Here is a 6,026-nt window from a genome sequence, read left to right on the forward strand (position 1 = left end):
TCTCCATTGCACAATAATGATGAATTTCATTACAATAATCTTGTGTGTGTGTATGTGTGTGTGTTAGAGAGAGACAGAGAGAGAGAGAGAAAGAGAGAGAGAGAGAGATGTGCTTTGATCATAATCTAGCTGATAGCCTGAAGAAGTCAAATATTTACTTGTTGCAAAATTTTATACCAGGTGAATATTTGTAAAAAAAAAAAACAGTAAAGAATGCTAAACTTATTTATAACATTCCCAAATCATTCTGATCCCCCAAGGAACCTAATCAAATTGGGGATATAGAAACTCTTTGTAGTAACACTTTTGATACATCTTGGAAAAGGTCTTCGATGACAACCAATTACTTTTCTGGTGTGCAAAATAAAGAATAGAAATAGCATTTCATTTCCTATTGCAGGCAAGAACAGGTTTTGCATGTGTTTTAAACAAAGTGGGAAGTGGTCTGTTAGCCATAGCAATTGAGCTTCATTCGCACATGGCCTCGTGGAAAGCCCTGGGTTATATACTTGGGCAAAGCATAACATTCTACCTCACAACAGTTGCATGGAGAATTATATGATAGCATCCTTATAGTGAAGCATCAGCTGTGAGTCTACTTTTATTCTTTCTAAGCATTTATTCTACATTTTCTTCCCCATTTTCTCCAATAAGTGCTAATTTTATTTCCCAGAATTCTTCATATGAAATTACAAGAGTACCATAATTATTTATGAAGAATGTCAAAACAATGCATTAATAACACTGTAGAGTTTAAAATTCTTTAATATGTAATCTATTCATGAACAATACTAAGCATTTTGTTATAAAGACATATAAATAAAGAACAAGCAAAGACTCCCGTTGTGAATTTCTTGTCTGTATTTCTTGATACACTCAAACTAGCTCACATTTTGTCTTTCTATGCAGCCTTAAATTGTCTACATGATGGTTTTACCCTTTCAGGAACCCTTGTTTTATTTCTATTTGGTTTATTTTTATTTTTATTAATTTAGTTCTTTGAAAATTCCATGCATGCTTATGCACTGTTTAATTTCTCCCCCCCCACCTTTTGCCTTTCACCTCTATAAGCCTTGCCCTCCCTACCTGAACTTTTCTCAGACTTTGATTTTGTTGTGTAACCCATCTTAGTTTCAAGATCATCTGCTAGTTCATTGGATTGCGACTATCCATTGTAGGCTGGTAGGGTCATCAGTGGGTACCACAGAAGGCAACCACCTCTGCTTTCTCAGAATCAACCAGTAAAGAACATTTCAGCAGTGAGTCACAGAGAATCCTGAGTGTGTCTTTGACAGGTCCATTCTTCTGCAAACTCAGTGCAGGAGTCATCACTAGTTATTAAGACCCTGGGATTGCAGTAGTTGTGCTGTGTGTTTCCCGGAAGATGGCATTTCAAAGCCCTTCTCCCTACCTTTTGACTCTTACACATATTCTCCCCTCTGTCCACAATGTTCCCTGGTACTTAGAGATAAGGGGATAAACACATTGTTCATGGATAAGCTCTCGCTGCTGCTGATTCCCAGCACCTTGTGCAGCTATGAGTCTCTGTCTGCATTGGAAGTCACTGGAAAGACAGGTTCCTCTGTCCAGGCTAATAGTGTTGTCTCTGGGCATACAGTTAGAAGGTGATTCAACACTATGCCAACTTAGCTAACCATAGACTCAGTTCCTGTTTAGGTACTGTCTGTTTGCTCACTAGTGGAGAGGATGCTTACAGCGCTGGGTCTTCTGCCTCCTATCAAGCGAGCCTCACATCAAGCCAGAGAAGTGTTCAGTTACTCTATACCAGATATACTGCCATGGCACAAGTGGGTTTATCCTAGTAGGTTGACATTATGCTTGGTAGACTTCACATCTAGGAAAGATTATCAATGTCTTTTCTCTCCCAGCAAAGCAGCTAACACTATGAAAACATAACAAAGCATTAATACTATGCAATTTATCTACAAAGGAGGAAGCTTCCAATACATTCCTAGCTTTATTTCTTTATGTCATGTAACCCAAAGGTTTTATTGTTTAGTTGTGGTGGTCCACCAAGAACAGTGGCAGGGATCTGTGTTGTTGATTCAAAAACAAAACAAAACAAAACAAAAAACGAAAAAAAAAAAACAGAAGTCATTTCATTTCATTCCTTCATTATTCCTGGTATAGTTTCCCCCTTCTCCACTCCCCCTCCTCTTCCCTCCCCCCTTCTCCTTCCCCTCTGTGTGTGTGTGTGTGTGTGTGTGTGTGTGTGTAACCCACAGCTTCATGTAGGTGTCTCCCTTCTAACTCTTTAATTTACTGATTTACTTATTTATTTTTCTTTGATTACAGTATTACAGGTTTCCACATGGCTTTTGATTATCCACTTCATTTTGATTGACCCTCTCTTCTGTCATCATCTCTGCTATTCTCCTACCCTCTCTGGAAGGAGACAGCTTGGACACTCAAGGACACTAAGTTTCCTATATGGTCTTTAATGAGATGGAATGAAATAGTAATTATCAAATGTGAACACATATTTACTAGTCCTATGTGGAGGATCAACACAAAGCATTAAGTTAATGTTAGTTGCTGAATTGAGAATTTGTTGATTTTTTTCCCTTTTCTCTTTCTATACATTTTCAGATGTTCCCTGCTAGAGAATTAAGAATACACCAAGTCCAGTAGCTCTGCTCCATCACTCTGGGGTTAGAAGTAGATTGGCAAGCTATTGGTGCCAAGGATACTAAATTGTTTACTGGGGGCTCTTTGGAATAAGATACCTCTAGTTGTTATTATTGAGTTTTGACTTGTGTTTTACTGTCAAAAAGAAATCAGTCTTTGTTTGCATTGTATTCTGAGTTTGAGGTTGGCTCAACTGTTACCATATTAGCTTCAGAATGGAGAGGTACTTGGGATTATAATGCATGGAGAATCATAGTGGAGAAATGGTGGAGTTTACAGATCAAGCATTTATAGCTTAGTCACAAAATCTACCTATTATCAGTTTTGACTAACTCCATTTCTATCATGTTTTCTGTTCCTGACACTGCTAGTGGGTATATCTTCGAAATAAACCAAGAACCATGCAATATTTCACACCAGGGATGGGTTTCCCAGGATTTTCTCCAATACTAGTTGAATCTAGTTATAGCAGAAAGGCACAAGACTTTTAATTTGAAATTTCATAAATAATTTAGCTGAGATACGAGGTTCTCATATCTCTTAAATAGGGAGATGATAATAACTACTCACTGAGAAAAAGCTATATGTCATGGTTAGTTTTTGTCAGTTTGACATAAACTAGAGCAATTTGGAAGAGAAAACTTTAAGTGAGAAATTTCTTCCATTAAATTATTCTGGTATCATGTCTGTGGGGTATTTTCTTGATTAATTTCCAAGGTAGTAGGACTCATATATATTTCTGTGAACAGAACCACCCTTGGGTAGGTGGCCCTGGGTTATGAAGAAATCAGATTGAGAAAGCCATGTAGAGCAAGCCAGCACAGGATTCCTCCACAGTCTATGATCCAGGTACTGCCTCCAGGTCTCTGTATTGGGCTTCTACAATGATTGACTAGGATTGGAAACTTACATCAAATAAACCTTTCTTCTCTGGGTTGCTTCATGCCATGGTGTTTATTACAGCGATTACAAGTAAACCAGAATACTATTTGGCATTATCTCTTCAAAAAGGGCCTCAAATTTTATTTATTTCTACTCTCTTGATGTCCACATTTCTATTTTGAAGAAACTATCATACAGCTAAATGCAAAAATGACTGCTTTAGTCTAACCTTCTTGCCTAAAATATTACAAAATTGATAAAAAAAATTAAGGAACTAAGTGATTTCTCCATGTTTTACAGTACATCTCTGAGTTATAAAAAGACTACTTCTGATTTCTTATACCCAAACCCAAGCCTTCATTATATTCTATGACTTGGGCAGATGGACTTCCTTTTTTTTTGCTTTAACTTGGGCTCCTATGTTTATTGGTAGGGTTATTCACAATATTAAGAAAATAGAATCATCACACCTGCCCATCAACTGGTAAATGGGTAATAAAAATGTAGGACCCCTAAACAATGGAATCTTATTCAGGATAAGGAAAAATGAAATTAGGAAATACACAGAAAAATATTACAGTAAGGTGTGTGTGTGGGGTGGTGGTGGTGATATGTGACCCAGGCTCAGGAAGGCAAAAGCTACACATTCTCTCTCATGTGTGAGTCCAGCTTCCTTTTAATTCTTCATTTTTTATTGGAAATCTTCTGTGTTTCTTTATTTTATTCTACATTTCAAATGTTATCCCCCTTCTCAGTTTCCCCTCCAGAAACCCCCTATTTCATACCCCCAGCCCCTGCCTCCATGGGTGTACTCCCCCACACAGGCACTCCCTCCCACCTCACCGTCTTGGCATTCCCATACACTGGGGCATCAAGCCTTCACCAAGGGCTTCTCCTCTCACTGATGTCCAACAAGGCCATCCTCTGCTACATATGTAGCTGGAGCCATAGGTACCTCCATGTGTACTCTTATTGGTTTAGTCCCTGGGAGCTTTGGGGGTGTCTGGTTGGTTGATATTGTTCTTCTTCCTATAGGATTGCAAAACCCTTTAAGCTAACTCAGTCCTTTCTCTAATTCCTCCATTGGGGGCATTCTCAGTCCAATGATTGGCTGTGAGCATCCAACTCTGTATTTGTCAGGCTCTGGCAGAGCCTGTCAGGAGACTCCTTTATCAGGCTCCTGTCATCATACACCTCTTGGCATTCCAAATAGTGACTGAGTTTGGTCACTGCATGTGGGATGGATCCCTATGTGTGGTAGTCTGTGGATGGCCTTTCCTTCAGTGGCTGCTCCAAACTTTGTCTCAATATTTCATCCCTTGAGTATTTGTTCCCCCTTCTTCAAAGTACTGAAGGAAGCGTCTACACTTTGGTTGTCCTTCTTGAGTTTCGTGTGGTCTGTGAGTTGTATCTTGGGTATTCTGAGTTTTTAGGGTAATATCCACTTATCAATGAGTGCATACCATGTATGTTCTTTTGTGACTGGGTTACCTTACTTGGGATGATATTTTCTAGTTCCATCCATTTGCCTAATAATTATTCTTAATTGCTGAGTAGTACTGCATTATATAAATGCACCACATTTTCTTTATCTATTTCACTGCTGAAGGACATCTGGGTTCTTTCCAGCTTCTGGCTATTATAAATAAGGTTGCTATGAACATAGTGGAGCATGTGTCCTTGTTATATGTTGGAGCATCTTTTGGATATATGCACAGGAGTGGAATATCTGGGTCCTCAGGTAGTACCATGTACAATTTTCTGAGGAACCATCCACCAGACTGATTTCTAGAGTGGTTGTACCATCTTACAATCCCATCAACAATGGAGGAGTGTTCTGTAGGGTGTCCTTGTGTTCAAGGCTCTTCCCCACTTTTTCTTCCATTAGTTTCAGTGTATCTGGTTTTATGTAGAGTTCTTTGATCCATGTGGACTTGAGTCTCATACAAAGAGATAAGAATGAGTTGATTTGCATTCTTCTACATGCTGACCTACAGTTGAACCAGCACCATTTGTGAAAATGCTCTTTTTTCCGCTGGATGGTTTTTAGCTCCTTTGTCAAAGATCAAGTTACCATAGGTGTGTGGTTCATATCTGGGTGTTCAATTCAATTCCATTGATCTACCTGCCTGGCTTTGTACCAATACCATGCACTGTTTTCCCCCTATTGCTCTGTAATACGGCTTGAGGATAGGGATGGTGATTCCCCCAGAGATTCTTTCATTGTGGAGAATCATTTTTGATATCCTATGTTTTCTGTCATTCCAAATGAATTTGCAAATTGCTCTTTCTAACTCTATGAATAATTGAGTTGAAATTTTGATGGGGATTACACTGAATCTGTAGATGACTTTTGGCAAAATGGCCATTTTTACTATATTAATCCGGTGAATACATGAGCATGGGAGATCTTTCTATCTTCTGAGATCTTTCATTTCTTTCTGCAGAGACACTAAGTTCTTGTCCTCCACATCTTTCACTTGCTTGGTTGGAGT

Source organism: Rattus norvegicus, chromosome 5 (assembly GCF_021556685.1).
Source record: "Rattus norvegicus strain SHRSP/BbbUtx chromosome 5, alternate assembly SHRSP_T2T, whole genome shotgun sequence".
NCBI lineage: Eukaryota > Metazoa > Chordata > Mammalia > Rodentia > Muridae > Rattus > Rattus norvegicus.